Here is a 17,095-nt window from a genome sequence, read left to right as displayed (position 1 = left end):
GTCTTGCCTCATAGGCTCAAAAGTTGAAGACCATACGAAGGTTGCAAAGATACGGTGAAAGCGTTGGATGTATAGCCTAGCACAATGAATAACTTGCAATACATAGAAAATTTTTGTTGCCAAGAACTTATTGCAGACTTCGGCTTTCCCAAAAATAGAAAGTCGCCGTGGAACGAATGTCTGGGCGTAACTTTGCAGGGCCGAAACCCGTTCTTTCCAATAGTGTGCGCTTAATTTATATGCGTCTAGCGGCACGCCAAGATACTTTGGCGGGACATCAGTCCACTTAACGCCTGCAAACTGTTCTGGTGTATAGCACCATGAGCCAAACCATAAGCCTAAACTTTTTGAGGAGTTCATTCACGCTCCTGATACGCTTCCAAATTCTGCTATTATCGATACTACCTTTTCAACACTGGACTTATCCGTGCAGAAGAACGCTAGATCGTCTGCACAAGCTAAGACTTTTACTTCATTACCCAGTATATTGAAGCCATGGATGGATGGATGGATGGAGTAACTTTATAGAAAGGTCCTGCGAGCTACGGGGCGCAAGGTCCCATAGAGCGGGCTACTCCCACGTTGGGACCGGGAGTTGTAACTCCCTGGCCGCATCGTGGGCTCGCTGGACGGCCCAGAGCTGCTCCGCCAGGTCCGTGCTGCGTAATGCGTCTTGTAGCCTGGCGGAGTCTTGATCCTTGTTTGCGTGGGTCCGACCACACGGCCAGAGCAAGTGATGTACGTCTAGTGTTCTATGGCAATTTTCGCAATATGATGTTTTGTATAGGTCAGGCATGTAGTGGTGGAGTCTGTTCTGCGTGGGGTACGTGTTTGTTTGAACCATTCTGAACGTCAGGGCTTGAGGCCTGGTGAGCTTATTGTGAGGTGTGCTGTATATTCTGCGGTCTAGATAAAAGTGCTTTATGATCTCGTTATATGTGGAGGGAGGGTCCCGATTCTCGCTGGGATGGTCACGACCAGAATAGGGGGCGTCGCGGAAGGTGAGGTCTCGCGCGCTCCTGTGAGCCATCTCATTGAGATTGCGAGGGGCGTCCTCGATCTCTCCGAGGTGTGCCGGGAACCAGCAGATGGTGTGATGCTGCAGCGTTGCGGATCTATTGATTATTTGTAGTGCTTGTCTTGCAACTGCTCCTTTCTGAAAGGCTTTGACGGCCGAGCGTGAATCGCTGTAGACGTGGGTGGTAGTCGGGTCTGTGAGCGCGAGTGCAATGGCAACCTGTTCTGCTATCTCGCTCGGACTTGTGGGTCTTGACTGTGAGAGCGTTTCTCACTTGACCTTGCTTATTGATCGTGGTGGCAACGAAGGCTTTCCTGGTTGGGTACTGTGCCGCGTCAACGAAACAGGCTAGGATCTTCTTATCACGTATTTCGCGCAGGATGAACGATCCGCGTGCCAGCCTTCTGGGTTGATGGTGCGCCGGGTTCATGTTCCGCGGCAGTGGGCGAACCGTGTAAAAGTTGCGTATGTCCGTCGGAACGCTTTGATGTAGATTCTCGATTACTGTGGTGTCATGACCTAGTTTGGCTAGGATGTCTCTACCCGGTTTGGTTCCAGAGAGTCTTGTCCATTGAGCCCGTTCTTGAGCTTCGGCGATTTCTTCAAGTGTGTTGTGTACCCCCAGTTGCAGCAGGAGCTCTGTCTCGGTGTTCTTGGGGATTCTCAGCGCTAGTTTGACTAGCTTCCTCAGTTGTACGTTGAGTTTGTCCTTCTCCGCTACCTTCCATCTGTGCATGGCCGCCTCGTAGGTGAAGTGGCATAGCGCAAAGGCGTGTGTTAGCTTGAGAAGATTTTCTTCCTTAAGGCCGTGTTGTCTGTTGGCTACGCGTCGTATGAGGTTCAATGCATTATTCGACTTTGTCACGATCTTCTCCACTGTAGCGGCGTTAGAGCCGTTGCTCTCAATGAACATCCCAAGGACTCTGATTTTGCTGACGTGTGGAATGGTTCCTCCGTCTTTTGTTCTGAGAGTAATGACGTGTGTGTCTCTGATTTCGTTCTTTGGTTTGGGACCGCTCCTCGATGGTTTGTAGACGAGGAGCTCCGACTTCGCAGGCGAACATCGCAGGCCGGTGGGAGCGAGGTATTCCTCGATCACGTCTATCGCTTCCTGCAGAGCGCTTTCAATTGATCCCAGGCTACCTCCGGGGACCCAGAGCGTTACGTCATCGGCGTATATCGTGTATTTGACGTTCTCGATTTGATCCAGTTTCTTGCCTAGGCCAGCTAGCGCAAGGTTAAAAAGCGTCGGAGAGATGACAGAACCTTGCGGGGTGCCCCTGCCTCCGAGTTTGTATTTCTGGGACTTGATTTCCCCTAGACGGAGGGTGGCCGTTCTGTCGCTCAGGAACGATTTTGTATAAGCGTAGAGTCTCGTGCCGAGGTCGAGGTTGGAGATCGTGTCGAGTATGTAGTCGTGTGATAAATTATCGAATGCCTTTTCGAGGTCTAGCCCTAGGATTTACTCTCGCGTCTCTCGTGTCTGCGTCAATGATCTGATGCTTGAGGAGCTTCATAGCGTCTTGGGTGGATAGCCCGGGTCTAAAGCCGATCATTGCTGCGGGGTAGACATCTCTATCTTCGAGATGTTTCGAGAGCCTGTTTAGGACCGCGTGCTCGGCTACCTTGCCGACGCAAGACGTCAGCGAGATAGGTCTGAGGTTATTGATGTTGGGCGCCTTGCCAGGCTTTGGGATGAGCACGATAAGGGCCGTTTTCCAGTCTTCTGGTAGTGCTCCATTCCTCCAGATTTTGTTGATTTCCTCTGTGAGGGTTTCGATTGAGATTTCGTCGAGGTTTCTAAGTGCCTTGTTAGTTACGCCATCCGGCCCCGGCGCTGACTTGCTGTTTAGGTTCTGAAGCGCCGTGCGCACCTCTTCGGTTGAGAAGTCCCGATCAAGCTCAGGGTTGGCTTTGCCGCGATATGCATCGGCGGTCGTGCCTCTAGCATTTTTGGCCAGCGGGAGGTACTTGTCGGCAAGACGGTCAATGAGCTCATTTTCCGTAGTAATTTTGAGTTCCTCGTGCATGATCTTGTTCAGCGTACGACCCTGGTCCGCTTTGGTTTTGGTTCTATCTAAAAGATGTTTGAGCAGGTGCCACGTCGTCCCGCTGTTGATGCGGCCGTCCGCGGCGTCGCACACCTCGTTCCATTGCTGGTTAGATAGTTGCGTGCAATATTCTGCAATCAGCCGGTTGAGGGAAGAAATTCTTTTCCTGAGCCGTCGATTGTGTCTTTGTTCTTTCCATCTCCTGGTGAGCGATTGTTTGGCTTCGAGCATGTGGGCCAGTCGGCTGTCCATGCTTTGAACGGGAAGATCTGTCTCTATTTCCTTCGTGGCCGCCTTAATGTCGGCCTTTAGTTGCGACGTCCATTGTTCCATTGTTTCGTTGCCTGTTCGGCGTTCGTGTCTGAACTCGCGGAACTTGTCCCAATCGACGTACGTCATTTTTCTGGGTCCTCTGGATGGGGTGTCAATTGTTGTCTCAACAATGTGATGATCGCTGCCCAGATCCTCGAAGAGGTTGTTCCACTGATAGTGTGGAACGTTGCGGACGAAAGTGAGATCTGGCGTTGTGTCGCGGTTGACCGAGTTACCCGTTCTTGTGGGGTACTCGGCGTTCGTGATGAGCGTTAGGTCTAGTTCATCGGCGTCGTTTAGCAAGTCCTTGCCTTTGGCTCTGCTGGCGACGTATCCCCAGGCCGTGTTAGGGGCGTTGAAGTCCCCGGCCACGATCACGGGGTTGTCGCCGGCACGGTTGCGGGCGAGCTGGAGTATTTGCTTAAATTTTTGTGCTCTGTGCTTGGGGCTGCTGTAAACGTTGAGGATGAATATGCTCTTGGCGTTCTTGGCTCTAGGGAAGACTTCCGTGAGAATGAATTCGCAATTGCTGCGGTCGTGATTAATGTTGTGTGTCGTGTGGGCTAGCTTGTTGCTGACCAACGTGGCGATACCTCTACATTTGTGTTGCGGTGTCGTTGCGGTCACGTCATAGCCGGGTAGCGAGGGTGTAGCGGTATTTGTCTCTTGTAGGAGAATGACTTGGGGTTTGTCTTTTTTGGCTCGAATGTATTGTTGCAGGGGGGCCTTTTTACGGACGTAGCCCCTACAATTCCATTGCCAAAGGCGAAACGTTTCAGTTTGGACAGCCATCTTTGTTGTTGGCGTTGGGTGGCCTTTGTGAGGCCACGTTGTTGCTATGTCTATCGAGCGACAATGCTCGAGGTAGCTTGGTGGTAGTAGGCTGTGACGTCACAGCCGGGTGGTCTGCCATTTCTAGCGCGTTGAGCCTTGCGCCATGGATGTTGATCGTCTCCATCATGTGGTTGATCTGTAGCGTTATCCTGTCGTAACCTTCCTTGAGGGTCCCTATTGTCGTCGCAACTTTGTCTTGCCCTTCCTTTAGTGACGCGACGGTAGTTGCAAGCCCGCTGAGCAGTTCCCTGATTTCCCTAATGTCGCTGTCCGTGCTCGATGGATGTGTGTTTGTCACGGCTTTTCTCTTATGCGGTTTGCGCGTGGATTCCACGACCGGTACTTCCACTACCATGGGTTCTGATGTGACTTCGGTTTGATTAGAGTCGCGGGGTGGTGGCGTTTTGAGTTGTCTGATTTCCTCGACAAGTTGTGTGATGGTTTGCCTTAACTCTTTGTTTTCGTGTTCTAGTCTTTTAATCGTATTTGCTATTTCTACTTGCTCTGGCCGTGCCATCGGACTCACCTGGCTGGCGGCCTGCTGTTGGTGCTGCTGTTCTTGTCGCTCCTGTTGTTGGTGCTGCTGAACTCGTTGGGCCCACGTCAACCGGTCATCACCGCCAACTCGTGGGCTGGGGGCGAATCGTATCCTTGACGAGGATCGCTGGCTCGGGTTCCTGGAGCGTCCTCGCGATCGTGACGACAATCGACCGCGGTTCCTCGATCTCGAGCGGCCCCGCTCGCCGGACAAGCGAGCATCTGCGTTGGCGGCCACGTTGTCGCCGATGGCGCTACTCTCGGCGTCCTTGAGCGGCGGGAAGTCGTGCTGACTCAGGGCGATTGGCCCTGATCTCGTGGTGCTTTTGCTTGCGTTTGATGCGATTTTTCTTTCAACTCGCCGTCTTCGGACGACGTAGGGGAGTTGGAAGCGGTTCTTGCATTCCTTGCTTGCCGTGACATGATTTCCCTCGCAGAGCGCACATTTTATCGAGGTGCACACATGATCTGCGTTAGGGTTAGCTAGTCCACAGCCTTTGCAAATTGTGTCGTCGGGCGAGGGGCATACGTCGGCACGATGGCCGAGTCTGCCGCACACATGGCACATGGCGATCTGCTTTCGGTAAAGGGAACACTTGATCAGGGCGTTGTCGTATCTGACATAGTTCGGGACTCGAAAGCCGTCGAAGGCGATGATGACCGTGCCAGTTTCCTTGATTCTCTTTGCCGCCAGAGCGAGCGGGTTGCGTGGGTTGACGATCTTGCGGTTTATGGAGTCCTGCGTCTCATCGAGCGGAACCCCTCTTATAACGCCTTTGCATGTTTCGTGCGGCGCCGTCCTATATGCAGTAGTTTCAAACGTTTGCTCTCCTATGGAAATGCTGCGGATCCTGAGGTATTTTGCTGCGTTCGCTTCGGACGGTGTGCTGACCACCATGATGTTTTGCTTCAAATTGGGGCATATCGTGTCCTCGCTTCGCTCGGTAGATTCGATGCAAGCAGCCATGCAAATTGCTTTAGTGACCGTAAGTTGGCCTACCTTGGCTATGTTGATACCGCCACGTATGCGAATCACGATCTTGATGTCATCTTGGAGCAGCGCGGGCATCCTGCTTGCTTTGATCAAGGAGTTTCTGGCTGTTGAGACACTGGCGTTGGTATTTCCTCCCTTTCGTTGGTGGTTAACGAGGTTGGGCTGGCTCAACGCAGTCTTGATTACTGACGGGCGCGGCGCCACGATAGTCCACCCTGCGTCTGCGGTGAAGTCTTCCGGGCGCATGTCTTGGCCATTGACTTCGTATGCCATCGCTGTAGGGTCGTTGTTGGGTGGAAGGCTCGCTTGTTGTGATCGCTGGAGGCCACCACAGCCGGGGTGGGCGCGGGGACGTCTGGGGTCGGCGGCGGCTTGGTCGGAGTCGAGAAGTGCGTTAATGGCGGCGGCCGTACTCGCCGTTAGGCTTAGAGCCCGAAGCGGGGCGGCGAGAGCTGAAATCACTCGTAAAAAAGTCCAGAGGTCACGCACTTGCCGAAATGTGGTCTCCCTAGGTAGAAGAGAACTTCAAGAATCCGATTCCGAGTAGAAAAGGCACAAAACTGGGCAAAAGGCACATCGAAATTGGCGAGAAAGCGGGAGCCGGCGCGGACGCGTCCGCAGCAAGCACATGCTTCTTCCTCCAAGCCATGGATGTGGCTCGACTGAATTACTATTAAGCATAATGGTTCCAGGTAAAGGGCGAATAGTAGTGGGCACATCGGGCATCCTTGTTTTACTGATGAGCAAATAGAAATGGGTTCGAGAGTTGGACATTAATAACTAAACAAGTAGTACAACAGGTGTAGCAAAGCCTAACGCCTTTAAGCACAATGGAGCCAACATTGACATGCTCCAGAAGAGAAAATAAATAGGAGTGACTGACACGATCAAAACCTTTAGCAAGGTCTACCTGGAGCATTGCAAGCTGCTCAGTGGAACCATAACAGTATTGAAGAAGTGTACGGGCGATATGTATGTTGGTTTGAATTGATGGGCCCCTGATTCCACACGTCTGATGGGAACCAATTAGAATTGACATCGCAAATTGCATTCTATTAGATAGAACTTTCGCAAAAATTTTGTAATTCACGCCGGACAATGTGATTGGTTGGTAGCCTTCAACAGAACGCAGTTTCTCTTTATCCGAACTTTTGGGAATTAAAACTGGGAGTTCTGCAAAAAGACTGCGGAAGGGCGTCATCCTCTAAACTTGTAATAAAAATATCCAATAATATGGGGCTGATAATTGATTTGAATGCTTTGTAAAATTCACTTGAAAGTCCATCAGGGCTGGGTCTTTTCGCCAAAGGCAGCTGATCAATAGCTAGCTCAATTTCTTGGATCGTAAGGCTGCACCACTGATGATTGCACAGTCATCATCCTGTAACGGTTTTACAAGAGATACAAAACTCTCTAAAACTTTTGCATCGTGATCGTCCGGAGGGGCACTAAACAACATAGTGTAGAAAGTTTCGAACTGAGAAATTATGTCATTAGTATTTGTTAGAAGACTACCTTCGGAGGATATTTCCGGAATTACTTTGGAAATACCGTGACGTCGCTCGTCAAGTAAAGCTTGACGAGTTGGTTGCTCAGACTGCAGAGCACGCCTATTTCGAGATCGAATTCGCGCTCCTCTGTAACGTAGTTTGTCATACTTTTGTAACTCACATTTAATATTTTCTATGTCAACAATGTAAGTGTCTGGCATTTCGCATTCAATCTTATAAAGGCTACATAGGCTCTTAAGAAGCATTTTTTCTTCATTCTTTCTATAGAATGATTTCACGGAGCCAATTTCTACAGCCACTGTACGAACCTCTTGTTTAAAGAGTTCCCAAGCAGCAAATAATGGCAAGCCAGCAGAAAGAGAATTGGTTAGGGCCATGCGCACGAGATTAATCAATTCCTGATCATTTAGGAGCTCACAATTAAGCTTCCAGAGTGCCCACTGTGGTCGGAAATTAGCTACAGATTTTTCACCAATATTTGCGATAACCATACAATGATCAGAGAAAGAAACTGGGATAGTTATACGGGATAGTCCTCGAGAGAGGAGTGATGAAGAAACATAAATCCGATCAAGCCGGGCGTAGGAATGACCTTGAATTCTTGTATAAGAGCGAGCTCCCTGTCCCGGCACTCCTATATCGACGAGCCCTGCATTTTCTATTATGTTAGACAAAACTTCCCCACTCCTGTCCCGCTGAGTGTTAATGCCGCTTCGATCGTTCGGACCGCATACACAATTGAAATCTCCCATTAAAACAATGCAACGATCACAGTCCAATAGACTAGACACAGTATCAAATAAAAGAGTTCGTTTTCCAGCGTCATTAAATACCTAGACGGTGACTATTCGCCATGGCACACCCTGTAACACAAAATCACAACATATAATCGGCCTTCAGAGTCGACATGGTAACTAAATGCTGAACAAAGTAGGCTCTTTTTCAGAAACAGGAAACAGCCCGCGGGTAAACCAAGAGCGTGTGAAGCGCAAACATTATACTCAGACAGAAAAGGTCACAAAGCCCTTTCTGTCTCGTCGTCACTCTCAATCTTCGTCTCCTGCACGGCGACGAAGTCGAGGCGCTTCCTAAAAAAAGCCAGCGAAGCTGCGCCTGTTTCTGCAAAGACCTAAGGCCTCGTACGTTCAAGGTTGCGAAAAGAAGTTGCTGGGACAGGGCCATGGTGACTACCAACTATTTGGACCTAATGATCTATGTGGTCGGTCCTAGAGGGCAACGGTGAGGCTCCCTCCGAACCCCCACCAGGCCTTCTGGACCGTGATCGTTGGCACTTTCTTGAGTGTTTCGATGTTTTGCGGTGACGTGCTTTTCTTGTGGTACTGGTCGTCTCACTGTCCGTGCTTGACTCCGATCCGTTAGTCTCACGGCGCTTCGGAACTGAAGTATCCGCGTTACTTCGTCTGTCCACTGCCGGCTCAGCGCACGTGTCTAGATGCTTGGTTGCATCAGATGAGTCATCTCCGGCTCCCTCTTTCGCTTGCTGGGCAGCAACTGGCTCCGTGGTAGCGGGTTCTCCTTTGGGTTGTTGCTTCGGTTGGTCATCTTTCTCTTCGCTACTTTCTTTATTCACGGGCAGTTCTGCGATGCCATTGTCTTTAACAGGTAGAGGGGCCTTACTGGCACAGCTGGTCTCCGCGGAAGAGGGAACATCTCCAGTCGCGTCGAGAACCTCCGTAATATCCATTATGTGTTCTTGCAAGCTTTCACCCGGAGGCTTCGTTCTGTGTCCTAACTTATCGGCGTATGTTACGACACATTCTTCAGCTGTGTGGCCAAAGCGCCGGCAGGTTTCACAACGTAGGGCTCTGCAGTTTCGACGAATGTGCCCCACCTTGTTACAGCGCAGACAAAGTGGGGGTCGGCCTGGAATTAATACGAGACTCTGCACTCCACAAACAGGTAGTAGATGTGGAACGTCTCCCACGCTGACTCCATCGGCAAGAGTCAACACCACGTCACGATTTAGCGTACGCATTTGTTCAATCTCCGATACTCTCCAGCTTTCTGCTGATATAGACTTGACTTTCCGGTAAGCCTGGAGCGCATCTCGAATGTAGTCATCTTCCAAACGCTCAGGAAGCCACAAAAGCTTCATTTTAACTTCCGTGGGCTCAGGTTCAATAGTGACGCAGCGTCTACCTTTTACGAAAATTTCCCCGCATGTGACTAGCTTTGATTTTGTCATCCCTGATTTGCACGCCACCATCCACACGTGCGACATCTGAAATTGACCGATGGAACTTATTTCCTTCAGGTCAATAACGTTCCGAAGGGCGTCTCTGAAGTCTTGGGCTCTGCACGGTTGACCACTTAAGTCAGCATGCAGGAAAACGGAGTCCACAACCAGCTTACCGGTAGGAAGACAGGGTAGCACAACACGGTAGTCATTGCTGCTGGCTGAAGCCTGAGCAGCACCTCGGCCAGGTGCCGATAAATCCTTTGAAGCGGAGAACATGAAAAGGGACAAAAGCGCCTATAGTGAATGCGGTGTTGCCTTAGAAACGTGCCGTAGAAACCTATACTGCGGTGTATATCGGTAATTATGAGCATGTAAATTACAGAAGTCGCAGTTAAACGCGTAGCGAAGTACGTTTCCCCTACATTTCTTCTGTGCTTGTCGAGCGCGCAGAGCCAGCTTGCGGCAAACACAGAAGACCCCCTCCTCGCAATGTACGGCACTGCTCCGACAGCTGGCGCGCCACTCGCCCGCTTCTCTCCTTCGTCTCGTTTGAGCGCATTGGGGCCCTGCGGGGCCGGTGCGAGGATGCCCCAATACCCTTGCGTTTAATGAGCTTTCTCGCTCTCTCCCCTTCCAACTTCCAAACCCTCGTGTTTAGGCGACGCGGCACCTCTTTCCGATCACAGCCATTTCTAGGTGGCTTTGTCACAGCGCGATTCCTAGGTGCAGCGTCCTATGCGGGACGCCTCCGACGTGTTGCTGTACCGTAGCGCGTCTGGTGGGAAAGCGTCCCCTGCGATGTGTGCCGTGCTGCTGGCGAGGAGTCATGCGTCTGCGTGGTGCTCCCAAGCGAGATACAGGACGGTCCCATCGAGGCGTCAACCCGATGATCTCGTCCGCCTTCATGGCGCGTCGCGGCCCGGCTGTCCGTGCCGATCACGACGTTTGGCTCGCGTAGATCGTTTCGCCCTCCGAGACACCGATTTCTTTGGTTCGTTCCGCTTGCTCAGGCGCACGTTTCGTCTTTGTGTGACCTAAGGGCGTGCCGAGCGAATGAGTGGGCGATGCGAACGGGGTGCGATAACGCTCTCGTGTTCCACTCTTGAAGGCGAAGCTTAAGCGTCCTCCAATTTTTTACCCACTCCACTCGAGAGTACTGGGAGGCGACCCTGTTCAGCAGCTCCGGACTAGAGCAAGAACAAGCTATGGTCTAACGGGCTCAAATGGCGGCTTCGACCAATGACGTCCCGGACTATGGACGACACCTAGTTTAGTGGAGCCCATGAGCTTCACCCTCTTTGTCGAATAAATGTTTTCAGTGCCACCGACAACGCGTCCCTATGGCGTCCGCCAAAAGGCTGTTTCACATGACACGATTGGGGCGAAAAAAATTGTTCTGCCGCGCACGTCGAAGAACGATTTTCGCTGACAGCTTTCACATGCGCTTGCGGCACCGCGATTTCCGTCGCAGCGATGCGCAAGGTTTCTGCCTGCATCGTTAAATAAAAACAACATGGAAACTAGTGAAGTATTAGAATTTTCCTATTATTATGTGATAATAGAAAAAGTACACAATTTTTTAACGCTTAAAAGCGTGGAGACCTAACGACAGCTTGCAGATGCGGTGAGTGAGACGCTGCACAACACCGCAAGTATGAGTGTGCGGCTTGTGCGGCGTCGGTGGGGTGGTTCCGTTTAGTACACTCTAGTTTCGTTGTTACTATGGGAGCCACAACTTTTTCCCTGGATGAGTATTTGCTTTTGCAGAAGAACAAGCTACTGTTGAGTGAGCATATGTAAGCAGCAGGCGCAATTTGTAGCGATGAAGGGGTTGAGGACGGTGGCGATCGAGTAGTTACGTGCCTTATGTTGAAGCGGCGTCTTTCTCTTGACCTGGATAGCGTGCAGCTTCTCCTTTGAAACGAATTCTGTAAGCGGGAGAAAAAATATGTTTATGAAGCTCCTAAGCAGCAGGCGCTGGTGGGTACACCCTATTAAAACATTACTAAACCTGGCGCGCGACATTGCTCCACAGAGCTACCAGCGCGCAGTAAAAAAGGAAAGCGCCTATTTTGACGGCGCTTTGTTTCGTCATACATTGCCCCTCCCTCATCGTGCCGGTCGCTGCGACTCAGCGACGGCGCGACGAACTTGTTGGAATCCAGTTGCGGAGAGCACACGACGTCGCGGCTGTGGCAAAGCGACGGAATTCGCTGAGTCGCTGACTGAAAATCGCGCCATGTGAAACAGCCTAAAGACATATACTACGGCGTCCGCGACTCGTGTGGTCAACGTCGTAGGAGGAACCGCAGTTGTCTCCAGTCTGTACGGAGCGGTGGGCGAGGAGGCCATCCAGGCACCATATACGTCGCCGGGGAAGAACGCCGCTCCTCCGTCGCCTAACCCCCCTGCCTCGCGCTCCACAGAAGAGGGCACGGATCCGGGCAGCGTTCCCCGCTCGCGCTCGCGAGATTAAACCGCGTTCGCCGGCTCACCATCACACGCTTTCACTCATACGGAACCTCGCAGCGACGCCGACATCAACAGCGACGCCGACGGCAGAAATGCGCCGGGGTGTCCGTATAATTGCTATCGCAATCAAGTTTTTGCAAAAATATTCTACGAGGTCTAATAGCGCAACCAAATTGATCGACCGCGATTTTTTGGTATGGAATCTGAGAGGGTCGAGAGCAATGTCTGGGACTTTTGGCGTGGAATGACCATCGTGCTTTGCGACGTCATTGTTATTTAAGCGCAAGGCAAACCGTGAGAATAAAATTTTGGCAATCTGCCACTTTAGCCTTAAACATTTCTTGAAACTTAATTTACAGTGCTGTGCCAGTGGACATTGAACGCATAATCCATCAGCGACCCATTTTAGGTGTTGTGTTAGTGATAAGTCAAATGCGCATTGGATAACTTGCGCCCCATGTAAGTAAGCAGAGAATGGCCCAGCTTTACGATGCCGTCTCTTGCATACTTACCTGATGCCGGGCTCTCTGGCGATCAATTAGGTCGGGGCCCCGTGTCAAGGCCTTACCATTGCACTACGGTTGGCTGAAGCACGCCACTACCCCAAACCGGGGCAGCTGGGGCATGTAATTTTTGGTAGTGGGGTTCGGCGTGCGCGCCAGCCCCTTCTTATCGTATTCAAAAATCAGATTAGAAAACACTCGTCGTATGACGTCGACTCCATGTTGCGATCGCTGAGCAGTTCGTGATCCGGCGCCATGCGGCCATGTGGAACCACGCTGGACGGTGAACCAGAAGTCTCGAACACACTCAAGTTCCAGTGATCGCCACAGAAGGCGAGAAACCAACTGCGGTGCATTCCAGCATGGAGCGCGTAAATGGAGCTATTGTAATTGGCCGTATACTATGACGTATTTTTGTTGGTACTCTTGCTTCTTGCGCAGCACTTTCGGTTCCCCTCCCGATTCGACCGGGGAGGAAATTCAAAATAAATGAAAATAGAATAATATAGTACAGTACAAATTTTATGGGTTTCATTATAGATATGATACCTGAGCATAAGTTACAAGTTGAGCTACTCAATCATTTCGAATAATTATAAATAATGAGAAATCACTGACACGACCGCGGACGACATTCAATATATAAAGAAAAAAACAGAATAAAATAGTACACTACAATATTAATGAATTTCGTTATAGATATCATATCAGAGCATAAGTTTAGTTACACGTTGAGTTACTGACGTGTCTGGAACAATTAGAATTAGAAATAACTGATTACCGCACACCACAACACAGAATCGTAGACATTAGAGACCCGCCACGTGAGCACGACTTTGGCGTCATAATGGTGTCACTAACGACGTCACATACAAGAAGGTGGCATGATATTTATTTGGCTAATTAATGGAAAAGAGGTGCCTCCGAGTTCGGTTCGTGCATTACGTTCGCCTAAAGTTAGCCTAAAGAACACCAACGCCGACGTGCAAGTGTCACTAAGAGACACCTATGTCAAAGATTAGGGTCACCTACGTTTTTTTTTTCTGCTAGAAGTGCTCGACGCAGCTTAATGTTTCATCTGCAAATGTACCTATAATAACCGCCAAACATTATTGGCATTTTATTTTTTACAAAGTGAGTAGATATCTCAGCCAGTTTATGCGTCCAACTTTCGATAGCCGCCAACAAGTGAACGTTGTTTTATCAACTGCGGCGTTTCGCTGACATAACGGCTACACGGCTTCCGTCGTTAGTGATCTGCTGCCTGTGGCTACGTAATGACGTCTTGCTTAAAAAAAAGAAATGTGCTAGCTAGCCTGAAAATTCATCGCTTGAACCAAGCACAGTCCGCTTGGAGACTTCCACGAAAGCGAATTAACTTTGCATCCTATGGTTGTGTGCACCGGTGAGTAAACAAAGCACCGCTTTGCGTTTTCAGCTTTGAATTTGTTTGCGAGTGAGGCGGATGAAACAGATTCTTTAGTAGCTAAATATAATGATAATAGTAAAGTATTTGCTCTTCATCGGCAATTCTAACGAGGCTTTTGTTATTTTGCCACGTCACTAAAATTTCTAACACGGAGTATAGCATAAATAATAAATAGCTTTGGCTGTTTCTGCATAAATGGCACACTGCGAAAAGATTCACTGCACATTAGTGGCAAATGTACTTCCGGTGACACAATTAGAATAATGGCACTTGAGACAATAAAAAATACTGTTTTTTACGTTGTACCTGGCAGAAAAAAATGTCTAATTGAGGCTTCACTACGCAAAGCCCACACGAAATACCATTGAAAGAAATGAACACAACGCAAAGCGTTGTGTGCGCTCACTAACATTTGCACCGTAGTAAGTGAAGTTCTTTTTTGTTTCGACTTCAGCCGCCAAGACGCTGTTCATATTTGTTCACTCCTTTGCACTCTATTGCCTCTGGATGTACAAGTCAAAAATGAATGTGTCACCACTGGAAGTAACCTCAAAAGCTTGAATCCTCACAAAGTATGTTTCTTAACACGTCACCTAGAGCCATTATTGGTTCATTTATTGGACTAACGTTTGTTTCCCCATTTTTGGTTGCTTGCTTGTTCCGGATTCATCATTTCGTCTTGAGGCAGACAAACAAAAGATAAATTATTGGCCTGCAAGGTGCTCACGCCAAGCCATAAGAACCTCAATGGTTATCATAATGACAATAGGTCGTGTTCGACTATGTGCCTCACCATGAAATGTTTGCAAGATTACCAGATGGAAGGAGTTGATATCCTCCTCGATGTCAATGAAGGAAACTTGAAGGTGTTGTTGATGTCACGAAGTCACATTACAGTAGGCAAGGCTGTAACGATGATTGCAAGGGGTTAACTGGTCATTAAGATGGAGGAAGCAAGTGGCTGAATGGAAACTTTCTACACAGACATCAAACGAGAAGGAGCGAAAAGTAAAGGTGTTACAATTTCGATCTTCTTTCTTAGCCGAATCTCCACCGAGTTCCCCCCCCCTCCTACGGCTCTGCACGTACTTAAAAGCATCTCCAACGTCACCCTCGCCGCATCGTTCGCCCAATCACACTGTGGTCCGCGCAGATTGCCCGCAAAGGGACTCCAGGGTGGCATTATCTGGAGTTCCAACTTCTCGAGACCGTTGCCATAAATCCTTTGCAGCGCAATCTCTTGTCTTACAGTCTCTCAACACACAGTCCCCCAAAGAAAACACTTCCACGCGCGTTGGGTCATCTGTACCGTGCGCGGAATGTCTCGGCATGGCTGTGGTCCAGCGGTGGTAGATTGACTTCAAAACCACGTGCGGCACTGTTGCCGCGAACCGAACTGTGGGATCCCCGACTTACAGTCAACCCGCTTACGCACTCTGCGTAAACCGCGGCTACCCCACGCACCGACGGGTATAACTCTGCTCCGGCGTCTTGTCATGGCGTCTCTTCTTGGTCACACTACAGTCGCAGGCACAATCAAGGCTGAACTCCACTCCTCCGCACGAAGAACGACATGGGGATATTTTTTGTCAACGTGGTATTGCCCACACACCATCCGCAAATATCGCACACCACACCACGAAGTAGCCTTGTAATTTTTGAAGGAAGGGCACAAATCTGCTACCAGGTTCATCACACCGTATATGCACGGTCAAAGCGGCACAAATAAGTTTTCTGTCGACCGCAGCGCTCGCGAACACTGAAAATGGGCCTGTGCGTACTAACCTGCACACGCACACACACAGGCCTATGTACACACGAAAGCTCGCCAGAGCCACATTGGCCGCGCACTTCTCATATCAGGTGTTACTCTCCCTTGACCGTTATCTAATTTGTAGTTTTGTAGCACAAGTGACCCTTGCATCAGCCTCGGTCTGGTGGATCCACAGCCTGCCAGAAATGCTTGCGAATTGTGGTCTGTGGCCGCCTTTATTCTTGCTCCAAATAGCCAGATGCGAAGTCTCCCTAGCGTCCCCACAGTAGCAAACACCCCTCTCTCTCTATGACTAGCCGCTTTGCCTGTGCTACCGTCAAAATTTGATTCAGAAATGCGTCCGGTTTTTGTCCTACTTTTACAAGCTGCGATAGGCATGCCCCCACCGGTACCTCGGAAGCATCGGTTGCCAACAGATTAATCGTGACCATGACCAGGGGCCACAATCTGCAGCAGTGATGCTAACACATTCTTAGTCCAAATCAGTGCCAAAGATTGGTTAGAAACATTTGCGCATATTGCGCAATTAGCCAGCTGGTCTAAACAACAACATCTAACTACTATTCACCTCATGCTGCAGGGATTGTTCAAGGATTTGGTGATCTCGTCCGCAACAAGGTGCCATTCACGGCATGAGTTTGTGGCTGCGTTTAAATCAGTCTTCGTGGCTGAGCAATGCCCTCCGGACTTATGGAGAATGGCCGAGCGAGTGAAGAGTTGTGAAGAGGATTTGATGAACTACATCGCAGAAAAGAAAATGCGCCAGGATCAAGCTAAGCCTGCTGGACAGAATCGTTGAGATAATCAGATACCTCTGGTCAACCGAAATGAGAGAGAAGCTGTAGAAGCGTGGAGGAGTTAATTCAAGCTATCGGAGCCAATTAAAACTTTGCAGAAAGCCGCAAAAGACCATTTCCATTGGCACAACGATTCGATGGCACAACGGGTTGTGTTTTAGCTGTGTCCTGCGTCAACCCATGTAGATGATGCTATACTCGGCAGTAACGTGCAGGAAGGAGGGTGGCGCGCGGATGGAGGACGTCGATGCGACTGCACACAAGCGGGCTACCTGTTGAGTCAGTGTCCTGAGCCATGACGCCCACTTCATTGCACGAAGTGTAACCATTATGGGCACGGTGTGCAATCGTGTCCCATTCACGGTCTCTCAGAAAGTGTGACCAACAATGTACCCACCCCGCTTTCAAAAAGGCTGTACAAAGCGTTTGCATTGACTACGAAAGGATGATCCCCCGTCTTGATACGGACTCAGATGTGAGTTTGATAAAGCTGACACATGCCGTGTGGTTTAGCAACGAATAAAATTGAATTCTGGGGCTCTACGCGCCAAAACCACAATTTGATTATGAAGCACACCGTAGTGGGGGACTCCGTATTAATTTTGACCACCAGGGGACCTTTATCGTGCTCCCTATGCAGGGAACCGGGCGCTTTTGCCCTTC

General features: G+C 49.9%; 1 non-coding gene across 1 annotated transcript; it reads left to right on the top strand.

Annotated features, from left to right (window-relative positions):
- Positions 1-12,433: 12,433 nt before the first annotated feature.
- Positions 12,434-12,597, top strand: LOC142591743 (U1 spliceosomal RNA). The gene has a single exon (XR_012830507.1). It is a non-coding gene; the product is annotated as a U1 spliceosomal RNA (small nuclear RNA).
- The last annotated feature ends 4,498 nt before the right edge of the window (positions 12,598-17,095 follow it).

This window comes from Dermacentor variabilis, chromosome 8, assembly GCF_050947875.1.
Source record: "Dermacentor variabilis isolate Ectoservices chromosome 8, ASM5094787v1, whole genome shotgun sequence".
NCBI lineage: Eukaryota > Metazoa > Arthropoda > Arachnida > Ixodida > Ixodidae > Dermacentor > Dermacentor variabilis.
The sequence above is the reverse complement of the archived record's forward strand: the minus strand, read 5'-3'. Positions and strand labels throughout refer to the sequence as shown.